This window comes from Callithrix jacchus, chromosome 14 (assembly GCF_049354715.1).
Source record: "Callithrix jacchus isolate 240 chromosome 14, calJac240_pri, whole genome shotgun sequence".
NCBI lineage: Eukaryota > Metazoa > Chordata > Mammalia > Primates > Cebidae > Callithrix > Callithrix jacchus.
In genome coordinates, this window is record NC_133515.1 from 10123995 (window position 1) to 10140487 (window position 16493).

The 16493-nt window shown below is 44.6% G+C and overlaps 1 pseudogene across 1 annotated transcript in view; it reads right to left on the reverse strand.

Annotated features, from left to right (window-relative positions):
- Positions 1-2945, reverse strand: part of LOC100405985 (SHC SH2 domain-binding protein 1-like) — a 38557-nt pseudogene extending 35612 nt beyond the window's left edge. Inside the window, exon 1 of the transcript XR_013526048.1 lies at positions 2843-2945. The product of XR_013526048.1 is annotated as an SHC SH2 domain-binding protein 1-like (transcript). The remainder of the gene's footprint in view (positions 1-2842) is intronic.
- Between the last annotated feature and the right edge of the window lie 13548 nt (positions 2946-16493).

Consider the following 16493-nt stretch of genomic DNA (forward strand, 5'->3'; position numbering starts at 1 on the left):
ACACAAAATACAAACAAGAATTGGAATACGAATGTTCTACTTACCTCTACCGTTATCAGAAGAAACTAGTTTTCCAAACTTAAAAATATTTCAAAATCCAGATTCTACTTCAAAACAATAAGTGTTTACGATCTTTAACAGCTAGATTTTTGTTGTTGTTCTACGATGTTTTGGGGGCCAGCATTAAGCTGTTTGTTTTGTTTTAAACAGTCTCACTCTGCACCTAGGCTGGAGTGCTGTGGTGCGATCATAGCTCACCCCAACCTCAAACTCATGGGCTCAAGCAACCCTCCCGCCTCAGCCTCCTGAGTAGCTAGGACTACAGACATGTACCACCACATCCAGCTGGAAGACAGCTGATTTTTAATTCAGTGGAAATCACTCAAGTTCTCCTTCAAAGCATACAGCCTGTGATTTATACTACAGTTAGTAAGTTACAATGATCAAATATCTTATTTATTTTCCAAAACAATTCCATAAAGCTCCTTTAAGAAAGGGAGTTGACTTCCCCTCAGATGGGTTAAACTCTCCCTTTATTTCCTACAATATCAGTCTGTCAATGGCCCTTCAATAAACAGGGATGAGCGAGTCTTAATAATCCATAACATTTACTTCAGTAAGGATATTAGGTTCCTCAGTAATTTCAATGACTGTGTCTAATGAAAAGATCAGAAAATGCAAATCACATCAGGTTTGGGCTACACATAATGTTACAGAAGTTATGATTCAGCCAGTGGCATATCTAATTCTGTGTAATAAGATGTTTTTTAAATAAAAAATAAAAAAATATGTTTTTAATAAATGAAACATCTACCAAATAAGCAATGCTAAGAAGGGTAGCTTTTAGAATGTAGAGTAGTTTCAAGAGGTGGTTTCAGGGAAGGTATCTGATCTGTTAGCAGAAGCCTTTTTTCCTTCTCCCCCAGGATTTTCTCCTTCCTCCTCCTCCTTCATTTATTTGTCCCTGTTCACGCCACCAGAAATACTTGATCTACAGATGACCAAAGTATACTCAAGGGTCTACTGCATACAAACACTGATGCACATGAGCCTTAGAAGGCATCAGTACCTTACAGGCTGTGTGACACTCACTCTGTGCCTCAGCTTCCTCTCCTATAAAGGGAAGATAAAATAGTACATCTACTTAAATTAAGAAGATTAATTAAATTATTTGCTAATAATTTACAACAGTGCCTATTACATAATGTATATGTTTAGTAAAGAAATAGTAGTACTTCAGCACCATTTTTTTTTCAGCACCATTCTTTATAGATACTTTGTTTTCCAGCTTTATGGAGGTACAATTAACAAATAGAAGTTATATACATTTAAAGTTTTTAACATGATGTCCAGGCATGCTGGCTCACATCTGTAATCTCAGCACTTTGCCAGGCCAAGGAGGGTGGATCACCTGAGGTCAGGGGCTCAAGACCAATATGGCCAACATGGTGAAACCCCATCTCTACTAAAAGTACAAAAATTAGCCAGGTATGGTTGTGGGCGCGGGCACCTGTAATCTTAACTACTTGGGAGGCTGAGAGAGGAGAATCACTTGAACCCAGGAGGCAGAGGTTGCAGTGAGCTGAGATCATGCCACTGCACTCCAGCCTGGGCAAGAGTGAGATTCTGTCTCAAAAATAATAAAATAAAATAAAAAATAAAGTGTATTACATGATGTTTTGATATACCTGTACATTATGAAATGATTACAGCAGTAAAGTGAATTAATATTCCATCACCTCGTATACTCACCTTTTGTGTGTATGTGAATACTAATGATCTACTCTATTAGCAAATTTCAAGTACAAAATTTGCATTATCACGTCATTGCCTATTAATACTGTAATAATAATACAGTATTATTAACCATAGTCACCATGCTGTATGTACATCAGATCCCCAGAACTATTCATCCTGTGTAACTGAAACCTTGGACCCTTTGACCAACATCTCCCCACTCTCCCCCTGGCAACTACCACTCTACTCTCTTTCTGTAACTTCCTCTTTCTTACATTTCCCATATAAGCGATCTCATGCAGTATTTCTCTACGTTTGCAGCCACCTTAAAAACATTATTTCACTTCATCTTCACCACAAGTACAACCACTGGCGTAGTCTTGCAGATGGGAAAACTGAAGCCAAGCAACTTTTGCCAGTTGGAAACGTGTGTTAGTAGTGGACGTTTTCTCACTTCTCTGGGACTCTCTGTTACACAATACAACAGAAAGTGTTAATGTAAAAATGTGAACCAGCTTAAAATGTCAAAAAAAAAAAAAAAAAAAAACAGTAATGAAACTCTATGAGGAGGAAGAAAGGGCGGAGAACTAGGAAACGCTGGTTCTATTTCTGGACTCTGGCCCAAGTTGGGGCTTCTCACTTTGGACACGTCATCACCCTCTGTGCACAGGACAGCCATCTAGGCAAAGGGTTCAAGCTTTCCTCTTCTTCGGGAAAGGGAAGTGTAGTTCGCGATCTCTTTTGAGATGCAGATGAAAAAGATGACCCCTTGCGCAACAGTAAATGCACAGTTCCCGCAAAGCACATCCGGATTGAGAATTCCTGGCCCAACCCAGTCCCCTCCAATCTCGGGGAAGCTGAGGCCAGAGCGTGGGGGGAGAGGCGGAAATGGGGAGAGGAAGAGAGGGAGTCCCCTACACTGACCCCCAGGTACGGCCTGATTTTGACGTCCCGGTCACAGGGTCCCAGCAGCTCACCGCGGTCCCCTCTGCCCTGGACAGCCGGGTCCGGAAGGCCTGAGACCCAGGTGCCCACCTAGGGTCCCAACGCCCCAGGCCTCCACTGAGAGGCGGTTCCTCGGGCCCAGCATGGTTCCTCGGCCCACCTTTCTCCAAAGACGCCGGCTCCTACTTGACGGCCCAGCCCGTGAGCTCGGGAGCCATGGCCGCCGCCTCCAGACCGCCGCCTGTCAGCGACCCGTCAGCCATTTCAAATTTCCGCGGGCGGTAGACCTGACAATGACGGGATGACGCAGACGCTGCTGATTGGATAGTCGGGCCGAGGCCGTGGACCAATTAGAGTCTGGCCCCGCTTCAGCCCCCACCAACCCGGTCGCCACGCCCGGGCGTACAGCTGTTCTTGTTCAAGGGTCCGGCCTTTGCTTTTCTCGGATGAACATGAAGAAACAAAGAGCTAAAACAGAAAAACAACAACAACAACAACAACAACAAAGAAGCCCGTTCAAAAGTGGGCAAAGGATATGAACAGACACTTTACGAAAGAAGACATACATGAGTCCAACAAACCTATGAAAAAATGCTCATCATCACTGGTCATTAGAGAAATGCAAATCAAAACTACATTGAGATACCATATGATGCCAGTTAGAATGGCGATCATTAAAAAATCTGGAGACAACAGATGCTGGAGAGGATGTGGAGAAATAGGAACTCTTTTACACTGTTGGTGGGAGTGTAAATTAGTTCAACTATTGTGGAGAACAGTGTGGCGATTCCTCAAGGACGTAGAAATAGAAATTCCATTTAACCCAGCAATCCCATTACTGGGTATATATCCAAAGGATTATAAATCATTCTACTATAAGGACACATGCACACGAATGTTCATTGCAGCACTGTTTACAATAGCAAAGTCCTGGAACCAACCCAAATGCCCATCAATGATAGACTGGACAGGGAAAACGTGGCACATATACACCATGGAATATTATGCAGCCATCAAAAACGATGAGGTCGTGTCATTTGTAGGGACATGGATGAACCTGGAAACTATCATTCTCAGCAAACTGAAACAAGCAGAAAATCAAACACCACATGTTCTCACTCATAGGCGGGTGTTGAACAATGAGAACACATGGACACAGAGAGGGGAGCACACTACACACTGGGGTCTGTTGGGGGGAAAAGGGGAGGGACAGCAGGGGGTGAGGAGTTGGGGAGAGATAGCATGGGGAGAAATGCCAGATATAGGTGATGGGGAGGAAGGCAGCAAATCACACTGCCACATGTGTACCTATGCAACTATCTTGCATGTTCTTCACATGTACCCCCAAACCTAAAATGCAATAAAAAAAGAAAGAAAAAAAAAGAAAGTCAAATTGGGACATAATTTGGAATGATTTTCAAAAAAAAAAAAAAAAAAAACGAACAACGCCTAGAAATGAGATATAGTGGAAAAGTAACTGTGTTGAGAGTCAAAAAACATAGTATTTCAACTTATCTGGGCCATTCCTCGAGGTATTGCCTTGGGCAAGTCATTTCACCTCCCACAAGCACAACTTCAGCTGGAAAGGATGCTGGCCTTGGTGGGCCCAAAACTTTCACCACCAAAAACCTGTCTCTCTCTGCCTTTCAATATGCACACATGCAGCATATTTTCAAAGAATGTCAAATTAAATATAGTAAGTAAATTTGTTAATTTGGATTAATCAAAGGCAACTATAATTTTCAATATAATGGCTAACATTTATGTGCATTGTGTGCAAGACGCCTTCCTGCATGCATTACCTGCATTGTCCTGTTTAATCTTCACAGCGATCCTATAAGACAGGAGCTATTACTCTACCCATTTTACAAATGAGCAAATGGAGTCACTAAGAAGTTAACTCATTTCTCCCGGCAGAGAAATGAGTTAACCCTGCAAAACCAAGATGTGAAAGCAGCCAGACTCCATGAAGAAGCCCTTTAATGTCTCTACCAGGCCATCACTGCTACAATGATGAGGTCAGCCTGAGATAGCCCAGGTTAACAAGGACACCAGGTGGGATGAGTCCACAGGAGGCCAAGAGCCTGGTCATGACAGTTCTCCTGTGTAGTCTTAATGCAGGGAAACATTTCCACTTACTGCTTTAAAGAAGGACCTTGGGCTAAAGTCTCTCTGATCCCTTACAGCTGGAATAAAATGGAGCCAGGAGATCTGACTGTGGAAATCTGCACTTAATTGGACTAGCTTTTCCAAGAAACTAGATTTCTTTGACTGTTGTGTGCAGAATCTGACCTTACATTTATTTGCTCACTGAACAAATACTTATTGAGCACCACGAGGTGAAACACAGAAAACAATAATCAAGACCAGTGACTGACCTTGAGGACTGAGCTAGCTTTCTCATTATCCTCCCTTCAACCTTCCCACCCACAAACCTTGCAAGTGGCAGCATTTCTTGTCACCCATTTGCATCATCACTGGATGCAACACAGTTCTCTTCTCATCCAATTACCAAGTATCTCATCAACCATCATGATATTGCTAAAACCAGGCTGGGCATAGCGGCTCATGCCTGTAATCCTACCATCTTAGGAGATGGAGACTGGCGGATCACTTGACTTCAGGAGTTTGAGACTAGCCTGGGCAACGTGGTGAAACCCCACCTCTACAAAAAATACCGAAAAAAAAATTATCTGGGTGTGGTGACATGCAGCTGTGGTCCTAGATACTCAGGAGACTGAGATGGGAGGATCTCTTGAGCCCAGGAGGATCTCTTGAGCCCAGGTTGCAGTGAGCCAAAATCATACCACTGCACTACAGCCTGGGCAACAGAGTTAAACCCTGTCTCAAAAAAAAAAAAAAAAAAGAAAAGAAAAGAAAAGAAAAAAGATGTTACCAAAAGCAGTGCTTCTGGAAAATCTTAGAAGGAACTGGAGACAGCAGGGTCAAAGACAAAATACCTATGCTTTTGCAAACTCCACTAAAAACAAACTATTGATTAAACTAGATACGTTTCCCAGTGTGGTGGCTCACACTTGTAATCCCAGCACTATGGGAGGCTGTGGTGGGCAGATCACTTTAGGTCAGGAGTTCAAGACCAGCCTGGCCAATAAGGTGAAACCCCATCTCTACTAAAAACACAAAAATTGGCCAGGTGTGGTGGCGCACACCTGTAATTCCAGCTACTCAGGAGATTAAGGCAAGAGAATCGCTTGAACCCAGGAGGCAGTGGTTCCAGCAAGCCAAGATCATGCCACTGCACTCCAGCCTATGCGACAGAACAAAACTCTGTTTCAAAAAAATAAAAATAAAAAAATTAGGTACATTTGCTATACACTAGCCCTTCTCATTTCCAAACCTACATTGATGTGTATTCACTACTTGCTCAGATTATAGCAAAGATTTTTAGTTTTCCCCTAAGTGAAGACCTTATAGGAGCACACATTTCTTGAGAGTTTGCTTTCCCTGCTCCCCCTCATCCTACAGGAAAGGGTTTTCTCCCTCCTCCATTTCAATCCCTCTACCTGTGGCCCATCACAACTTTCTCCCTGCCCTAAGGTGACTGTCACCTGCTCTTCCTGCCTTGTTTATATCTTTGCTTTCTTTCTCATCACTGTGTCCACATGTCTACACATGTGCTCCAAAATATCTGTTCGCCCAAAAACACTTTAAACTCATCTGCAACCTTGAGATTCTACCCTCACAATCCCTTTCTCTGTAGTCCCAAACTGTTCAGCACAATGCCTTCCCGCTCCTGCCTTCTTTGAGGCCGGTAGCCCCTCTGGAGGCCCCTCATGACACCCCACAGTGGCACTGACTCTGCTGACCTCCCACTTTGTAGTCTTCCCTCCCTTGACCTCTAGGTCCTCACTTTCCTGGTCCTCCTTCTAGTTCACTGACTATAATACCTCAGTCAACTGCAGTGAGAAAGTAAGTGGAAAAGTCCAGAAATAAATAATTTACCAATTTCAAGTTTTGTGCCCTTCTGAGTAGCACGAATCATTCCTTTTCCAACATATCATGCTGGCACCATCAGGGCCAAGGGAACGCCCCCGCCTTTGCCCTCTGAAGGTTCACTGGAAGTCAACTGTCAAAAGGCAGATTAATAGAAGAGAAAACCCAAAATATTATTGACATGCACATAAATCACAGTGATTAACCCACCATGCAGTGAGGTGCAGATGGTTCTGTACCCTTCTTCTTATGGGAAAAGGAGGTAAGGAAGTATGGATGATTTTAGAGGGATAGTAAATAATTTTTAGGGAATTCAGTGGGCTTAAAAACATACAGTGAGGCTGGGCATGGAGGCTCACACATGTAATCTCAACACTTTGGGAGGCCAATGTGGGCAGGCAGATCACCTGAGGTCAGGAGTTTGAGACCGGCCTGGTCAACATGCTTAAATCTCGTCTCTACTAAAAATATATATATATATATATATAAAACATATATTTATATTATATATAATTTATATATATATATATAACATATATTTATATTATATATAATTTATATATATATATATATAACATATATTTATATTATATATAAATTAGCCAGGCATGGTGACACATGCCTGTAATCACAACTGCCCAGGAGGCTGAGGCAGGAGAATCACTTGAACTCAGGAGGCAGAGGTTGCAGTGAGCCAAAATTATGCCACTGCTCTTCAGCCTGGGGGACAAGAATGAACCTCTATCAAAAAAAAAAAAAGAACATACAGTGACCTGGGACAAAGCCTATTGGGCCTGCAGAGAAGACAATGGTTTGTGACAAGTCTGTCCAGGTGCCTTGGCTGACTTTACTCTTTCTTCCTACAGTATGGAATTCAGTTAATGAAAGCTCGAGGAGGGAACCAGAGGTGATTGTTTTCTTCTTTAGTAGGTTCAGACTTCAGGTGGAATAAAAGAATCTCAGAGAACTTTGTTCTGTGCTTTTATTTTATTTTTATTTATCCTGAGACAGAGGATTAAGAGATGCGGATGGGGGAGGTCGGAGAGGTCTTGAAGCTTCTTCTTCAGTTCAGCCTGACAAAGCATCATATATTGGGGTAGCAGTTTATGGTCCCCCATATCACTTAGTAGCCATCTCAATTATCAGATGAAAAAAAACGCAGAGTAATCTATATAGGGTGCAGTACTATCCATGATTTCAAGTAGTCACAGGGGGATCTTGAAATATATCCCCCGAGAATAAGGGGCACTACTCTACTTCTTCCTGCTCTCATTTTTCTTCCCACCTTTCAGACTCCATGAACGGAGGTGATTCCCAGGGGCATATACTAGCAAGGGCCTAGGGCAGGCTGTGGCAACCACTGTGGCTATGCAGGTAAGCAGATTTGATCATTCTTTCCACAAATAGTAAATATTTACAGTTGGGACTATGCACCAAACTTTGTTCTAGGTTCAAGGGAAACAGGGCAAACGAGACAGACAAGGTCCCTGCCTGCACAGAGTTCACAGCCTAGCAAGAACACATAATAAGCAAGTAAAAAATCAATTAACAAGCAAATTTCAAGTATAAAAAAAATACTAAAAAGAAAACAAAATGCAGGCTTGATGCGGTGTTTAATGCCTTAATCCCAACACTTTGGGAGGCTGAGGCAGGTGGATCACTTGAGGTCAGGAGTTCGAGATGAGCCTAGTCAACATGGTGAAACACCATCTCCATTAAAAATACAAAAATTATCCAGGCCTCATAGTGTGTGCCTGTGGTCCCAGTTACATAAGAGGCTGAGGCAGGAGAATCGCTATACCCTGGTAGGTAAAAGTTGCAGTAAGCCGAGATCGAGCCACTGCATTACAGCCTGGGCCACAGAGTGAGACCCCATCTCAAAAAAAAAAACAAAAAAAAACCTGCAGCAGTGTTAACTGAAAATGGTGGGGGGAGACAAATTCAGATTTTTATACAAAACATCTGATTTTAAACTTAGCAACTAATTTTTAAATTTTAAACTTTGTGCAAGCCAGATAAACTTTATTCCCCAGGCCAAATTGTCCCACAGCTCACCAGATTGTAACCTCTGTTCTAAGCCTCAACTACTCGGGGCACAGTGCAGGAACCAGGAGGAGCTTGTTGGAAATGCAGTCTCTCCCACCCCAACCCCAGACCTGCTGGATTATTAGAATCTGTGTGTGGCAAGATCCCCAGTCCCCAACTGATATAATTCACATTTGATGTAAAGCCCTTCTGAAGTCACCTCTCTCCTGAGGCCTTATCAGTTTTCACATTGCTCCTGGAAAACTTGACGTGGGTTCTTGCCTATGATTCATCTTCACTGTGCTGCAAAGCCAGATCCAAGCACAGCCCTTCCTCCAGTGCAGATGCCTCAGCTCCATCCTACCTCCTTGCCACAGCCTGTGCGGGCCCCCACCATCTCACACTCAGGCTGCTGGGAGAACCTCTGGGAGGTTGCCCTCTGAGAAGCCTCCACCTACCCTACTCCTCCTCCAGAGTGAGCTCTTCTCCTCTCATTGCCCTTAGTACAGGAGTTGCAAACTTAAATGCCCTGAAAAGCCAGGCTGATTCCAAGCAAAGTGGTCACTGGTGTATGTGCAGTGGGATGTGAACCCAGTGTTGCTAGGGTGGCCTTTCAAGAAAAGTCAGAAATCCAGATTTGTATGAGAAATCTCCATATTAAAATGTGACCAACAGGCCGGGTTCCATGCTCACGCCTATAATATCAGCACTTTGGGAGGGGATTGCTTGAGGCCGGGAGTTCGGACCGGCCTGGCCAACAGGGTGAAACCTCTTATCTACTAAAATTACCAAAAAAAAATTAGCCAGGTGTGGTGACAGGTGCCTGTAATCCCAGCTACTTGAAAGGCTGAGGCACAATAATCACTTTAATCCAGGAGGCAGAGGTTGCTATGAGCTAAGATCGTGCCACTGCACTCCAACCTGGGCAACAGAGTGAGACTCTGTCTCATAAAAGAATAAATAAATAAAAGAAAATGTGACCAATGGGTTTCAAAATTGTTAAACACCATGCCAGCCCAATAAACCTATCTATAGACCATCAGTTTGCAACTTCTGAGACTTAGTCCACTTGTTACATTGTGTCAGAGGCTGTGAGTTCTTCCAAGGCAGGAAACCTGTCCTGTTCCCTTTTGTGTTGCTAGCAACTATAACTAAGCCCGACTTAGTAATGGAAAAAATGAAATAATACTGTTCCTCTTCTACAGAATGTGATATCTCTATGTCATTAGCCAAATGGCTAGGGTTTAGAGTCAAGCACTGGGGACCCATGGGGTTCTGCACCCAGCTGCCTCCGGGAACCAGATTTATCAGCAGTATCACTGCCTGAATCAGGGTCTGTGGAGGCTGCCTATATTTGGGGTCCTCTGCCTCCAAATCAGACTATCAGCTTCCCCAAGAACAGAAACAGCTAAGGGCTCTGATCCCCTGGGAGACAAGGGTCCCACTATAAGTTGTTGCTGGATCTTTGTGTGAATGCTTTGAGAGCAGATCTGTACCAGAATAGACAGTGCATATTCTGAGCAGCAGAGAAAGAGGGGAGGGAGCCCCAGTCCTAGGAGGGGTCCCATCGGGCTGAGGCTTATCTCTCCATTGCAGTTGTACCGAGCCTGGGTGGGCCTGAGCATCTTCTATAGGAGAAAAAGGTGGCCTACCTTGCAATAGGCTGCAGGGAGAGTAGAGACACTAGGTCTCTGACACTGATTAGAGAGTCTGGGGCTCCCCCAAGACGAAAACAAAAACAAAGAAAAGCCAGGCTGGAATCTTGGCTTGCATTTTCCACTACAGGGCAGCTTAAACTTTCAAAAGAAAATAAATCTTGTCCACTTTGCAAAGCATTGAGGAGTCCTTTCAGTTTCCTCTCGAGCGTCCAGGCCAGTCAAAGCCCTGGCTTCATGGAGCTGGCCGTCGGGTGGGGAAGCAGCAAATGAAAAAGAGGACACCCAGCGAGGGTGCAGTCAGAACCTAGAACTGTCAAGGAGAGAGCTGCTGTCAGGAGACAGAATCCCAGGCAGGACCTCTGCATCGAGGTCTTGGGAAGACCTCCCTGAGAAGAGGGCGTTGGCTAGGAGCTTCAGGATAAGGCAGCTGTTGGCCAGAGGTGGAGAAGGACAGATTCTAGAAGAAGGGAGGTGAGCATTCAGGAGGGAGAGTGGGGATCCAGGAAGAGGGGAGCACCAGCTCGGAAAGCCCTGAGACAGGAGAGAGGGTGGTGGTCCCGAAACAGAAGGGTGTTCTTCAGGGCTCAGCATAGGGCATGAGAGGGGAAGTGACCAGAGATGAGGTTCTGGGGTAACAGCCTCAGAGGCCTTTGAAAAAGTTTAGATTTTAGTCTTCACATAGCGGGGTGCCATTGATGAGCTTCAAAGAAGAAAAGAGTGGACTTGACTGCTGCTCTGGTGAGAGCGATCTGGCTGTCATGTGGAGGACACATTGCAGGACTTAGCATTTGGGAACATCTGCCTCCCAGCCATGACATTGTGTAAAACTAACAGGAACACCACACATTGCACAGTGCTCTCTCGTTTACAAAAGGGGTTTCACTGGACACCCAGCCCCCCTTCTTCCCCTTCCCCAACTTTACTATGAGATGTTTTAGCCTCAATTTATGCTAGAGGAAATTTGTTTAGTGGGTTCTTATGAGGGGCCCAGAGTCCGAGGGATCAGTAAATGGATTCAAACCAAGTTTGACCTGACTTCCAGCTGAGGGCTCTTTTAATGTTGACCTTGGCTCTATGGCCCAAATATACACACACACACATATATACACACTCATAATGTGTGCAAATTTTTGTTTATATGTATATAAATATATATAAAAATATACAAAAATGTATATATATTTATATGTGTATTTTTAATACATTGTATAATTTATATACATATAAACAGATATAGATATATAGATAATATAAACCCTGTGGAAGCAGGTCAGGCATTTAACTCCATATGTCTGGATATATGTAGTCTGGGAAACCAGTTCAGGACACAACTGAAAATTCTTCAGAAGGTAAGAAGAGGAGAGGGGAGCCGGTGTACAATGATCTGACCTCTCCCTCCAAGCCGTGGACACCCCTAGCCCTGCACAGGCCAGTGTTTGTGCATATATCACACCTACTGAAAGAACAGATCAATGTGCTTGCTTCTGACTATGAAGAGTAACTGGGGCCAGGCACTCACACCTGTAATTCCAGCACTGTGGGAGGCTGAGGTGGGTGGATCATCTAAGGTCAGGAGTTGGAGACCAGTCTGATCAATATGGTGAAACCCCCGTCTCTACTGAAAATACAAAAATCAGCTGGCCATGATGGCAGGTGCCTGTAGTCCCAGCTACTCAGGAGGCTGAGCCAGGAGAGTAGTTGCTCTACCCGGGAGGCAGAGATTGCAGTAGGCCGAGATCTCGCCGCTGCACTCCAGCATCAGCGACTGGGTGAGACTCCATCTCAAAAAAAAAAAAAAAAAAAGAGTAACTGAGACTAAATTTATCTTTTCATCAACAAACAACTGGAAAACTGGACAAAATATATGGAACAACAGTTTTCAAGCGACGTGTATGGCAGGCCGATGATCCCTGAGAAAAGGGAAACGAATGATATGCATCCTGTCATCACCCTGACTTTCTGCCTGAGGCACCTTCCAGACTGCAGCTGGGAAAGGGAAATTTCAGCAGAGCACAGCATCTCACTGAGCTGAGAAAACAGAGATCAGTTTGGAGACAGGTAGCTGGAATTTTGAAAAAAAAGTACCAAGAGACCTGATCACAGGCCAGGTACGGTGGCTCATATCTGTAATCCCAGAACTTTGGGAGGCCAAGAAGGGCAGATCACTTCATTCCAGGAGTTTGAGTCAAGCCTGGGCAACATAGAGCGACCCCATCTCTAGAGAAAAAGAAAAATTATACACCAAAAAATTATCCAGGTGTGGTGGTGACTTCTGTAGTCCCAGTTATTTGAGAGGTTGAAGTTGGAAGGTCACTTAAACTCAGGTGTTTGAGGTTCCAGTGAGCTATGATTGTGCCACTGCACTCCAGCCTGGGTGACAGAGGAAGACTGTCTCAAAAAAAAAAAAAAAATCACAACACTCCAGAAATCTGCAGAGGGTTCTCCTTTCGTCTCTTCGTGAATACTAAGCCACACGTGAATAGGGTGAAACTGCATGAGGCTGGGAAAAGAGCTCAGTTAAACATTACTATGACTCACACAGGGATGAGAAACATTTGCGTTCAGATCAGGCAGAGTGGAGACTCCTCAAAGGACTAGTTATCTAGAATACAAACACTCACAAAACTACAGTGAAGGGAAATCAACTAGAAAATGGGCAAAATGTGAGCAGACATTTTCACTGAAGAGGATATAAAGATGGCAACTAACACGAGAAAAATTCTCAATATCACTAACCACTAAGAAAACGAAAATTTAAACTATTACAGGACTTTAGGTGTCTGTTTTCAGGCTGGGCCAAAAACTTCTGCAGCCGCCCACGGAATTCACGTCTTGGCCTGCGTCCAAGACAAGAGGCATAACGCATGCATGAGGCATGAGAAACACAAACAATAAGGGTGAACAAGATGAAGGTGAGCTTTATTAAGTGTTAGAACAGCAGCTCATGAGGTAGCTCCTCTCTGCAGGCAGGTCATCCATTAAGCTTTCAGATCTCAGCAGAGAAGAGGCCCTGGAGGGTAGCTACTCTCTGCAACTAGGCCTCCTGATGTCGATGTCTGCAGCTCTAGGGGAGGCAGCCCTGGAAACAGCAGCTCCTCATTGCCGGAAGATTCTCTTTGCAGCTCTTCAGTGGGAGAGGATAAGGGTCCTCTCGGTAGCTCCTCAGCCTTCGCAGCGCTCAGTGGAGAGCATCCCTGGAGAGTGGCTTCTCTCTGCTGGTAAGTCGACTCTGCAGTTCCCAGCAGAGAGACTGGGTCTTCTCTGCAGCTGGTTATCCCCAACCTGTCTGCAGAAAGAATACTCCGCCCTGCACCTGCGCCGTCATTTTCCGGCCTTCTTCTGCCCTACTCTGGCTGAGCCCGGGGCTTTCATAGACCTCAGAGAGGAGGAAATGCGTGCTGATTAGTCCATGAGTATCCATGGATGGGCCCAGAAGAAGCACCACAAGTCCACTGCAGTCAGCTGGATCGGTAGCCCGGCTCTCAGCCTTCAGGCCCTCTCTGGCCTAGAAGTGGGGCCTTACTGGAACCTGCCCCTTCTGTCCAGGCCTCCAGCTGCCATTCGTGGCCAGGATTCAGGCCCCAACCTGGCTCTGAAATCCTCTGAGATCGGAGCAGGTGCAGGAGAGGAGAGGGGCCAGGCAGTGGAAGCAGACAGTCCTAGCCTGCAGGGATGGGGGGTGGGTCGTACCCATCCCGGGCCTGAGGGCGTGGATGCAAAGATGCCCAGACCCTGCACCTGAGAGGGTGGCTGCAGTTGCACCCGGGGAGCTTCCACCCTGCCAACTCAGAAGGGGCAAGGTTTCTGCTTGTCCCCGGCTCCTGCCTGCTCCATGGAGCAGGAGGCCCAAGTCTACAGCCAATCTGGAGGCTGCAGGAGCGCCCAGGAGGACAGATCTTGCCTACTCCTGGCCCCCTCCAAGAGCACAGAGAAACTTGGATCCACAGCGATATAGTTTGGGGTGGCTGTAGCTCCGCCCAGAAGGGCAGGCTCCTGCCTGCTCAGTAGAGCAGGAGGCCTGGGTCTACAAGTGTGGTTTGGGCAGCTGCAGTGGCTCCCACCAGCTCCATGGAGTGTGCAGCCCCAGCCATGCCTCCCTGCTGCAGCCAGCGTGATGGTAGCAGCCACTGCCATCAAAACCACAATGAGAAATCACTGCATGCCTATTAGAATGGCTAGAATAAAAAATCAGGAAAACAGGCTGGGTGTGGTAGCTCACTTGATGCCAGGAGTTTGAGACTAGTCTGACCAACATGGCGAGACCCCATCTCTACAAAAATGCAAAAATTACCTGGGCATGGTGATGTGCACCTGTAGTCCCAGCTACTCAGGAGGCTGAGGCAGGAGAATTGCTTGAACCCAGGAGGTAGCGGTTGCGGTGAGCCAAGATTGCACCACTGCAGTCCAGCCTGGGTAACAGAGCAAGACTCTGTCTCAAAAAAATTAATTAATAAAATAAAAATTAAGGAAAACTTCAAAATGCTGCTGAGGATACAGAGCAACTCAAACATTGCTGGCAGGAATGTAAAATGGTAACAGCTACTCTGGCCAACAGTTTGGCACTTTCTTAAAGGAAATGTGCAACTACCATATGACCCACAACCATACTCCTGGGCATTGATCCCTGAGAAATGAAAATTGTGTTCATGCAATCACCTGTACACTAATATTTATAGCAATTTTGTTCATAATAGCCCAAAACAGGAAAAAAAACACAGATATCCTTCAATCGGTGAATAAACTAGTATCTCCACACCATGTGTATCAGTCAGAGTTCTCCAGAGAAACAGAATCAGTGGATTTTACATGCACTTACACACATGCATGCACGAGAGAGAGAACTTTAAGGAGGTGGATCATGCAATTGTGGAGTCTGGCAAGGTCACAGGCAGGCAGGCTGGAGACTCAGGTAGGAGTTCATGCTGTAGATCTGAGGCAGTTTCTTCTTCTCCTTCCTAAAGGGAAGCCTTGGTTTTTGCTCTTAAGGACTTCAACTGATTGTATGAAGTCCGCTCACATTATCAGTCTCCTTTACTTAAAACCAGTTGATTGTAGATGTTAACCACATCCACAAAATACCTTCACAGCAACACTTGTTTGTGTTTAATTAAATGACTAGGTACTATAGCCTAGCCACATTGACACTTAAAACTAACTGTTATACCATACTTAGCAATTAAAAGGAGCAAACTACTACTATGCATAACAAACTGGATGACTCTCCAGATAATTTGGCTGAGAAAAAAAAGAGCTAATCCCAAAAGGTTACATACTGTATAATTCCATTTATATAACATTCTTGAAATGACAAATTTTTAGAACTGGAGGAGCAGTTAGTGGTAGCCAGAGCTGGAGAGAGGGGTAGGGGTGGATGAGAACAGGAAGGAGGAGGGTGTGATCGTAAAACTGCAACATGAGGATCTTTGTGATGCTGGAACTGATCAGTTTCTTAACTGTGGTGTTGGATAGGAGAACCTACACGGGAGAACTTGTGTAACACTTAATACACCCTCTAACACACACACACACACACACACATCCATATACATACATATACACACATACAATGAGCACAAGTAAAATTAGGGAAATCTGATTGAGGTTAGCGGATTCTATCAATGTCAATACCCTCATATAATAGGTACTATGTCATCAGGTATAAGGATACTATTATACTATATGTTCAAATGTTACCATTGGAGGAAACAGGACAAAGTGAGTGTCCATCTCTCTGTGTCATTTCTTCTTTTTTTTTAACATCAATTTTGTTAAGTTACAATTTACATAAACAAAATGCACCCATTTTAAGGGTACATTTTTATGTTTTGACAAATGTATATAATCGTATGATCACCACCACAAAAAAAGATGTAGAAGATTTTCATCATCCTGAAAGGTTCCATATGTCTCTTCCCAGTCAACCACCCTCCACGCAATACCCCTGTTTCTAGACCCTGGTAACCCTGATCTACTGTCACAATAGATGTGTCTTTTCTAGGTTTCATATAAATGTATAGAGTGTGAATACCATATTATTCCAATTACATGACACTCTAGAGAAGGCAAAACTATGGAAACTGAAAAGATCAGTGGTTGCCAAGGGTTGGGGAGAGAGTGGGATGAACAGGCAGAGCACAGAGGATTTTCAGGACAGTGAGTCTTTTCTGTATGATA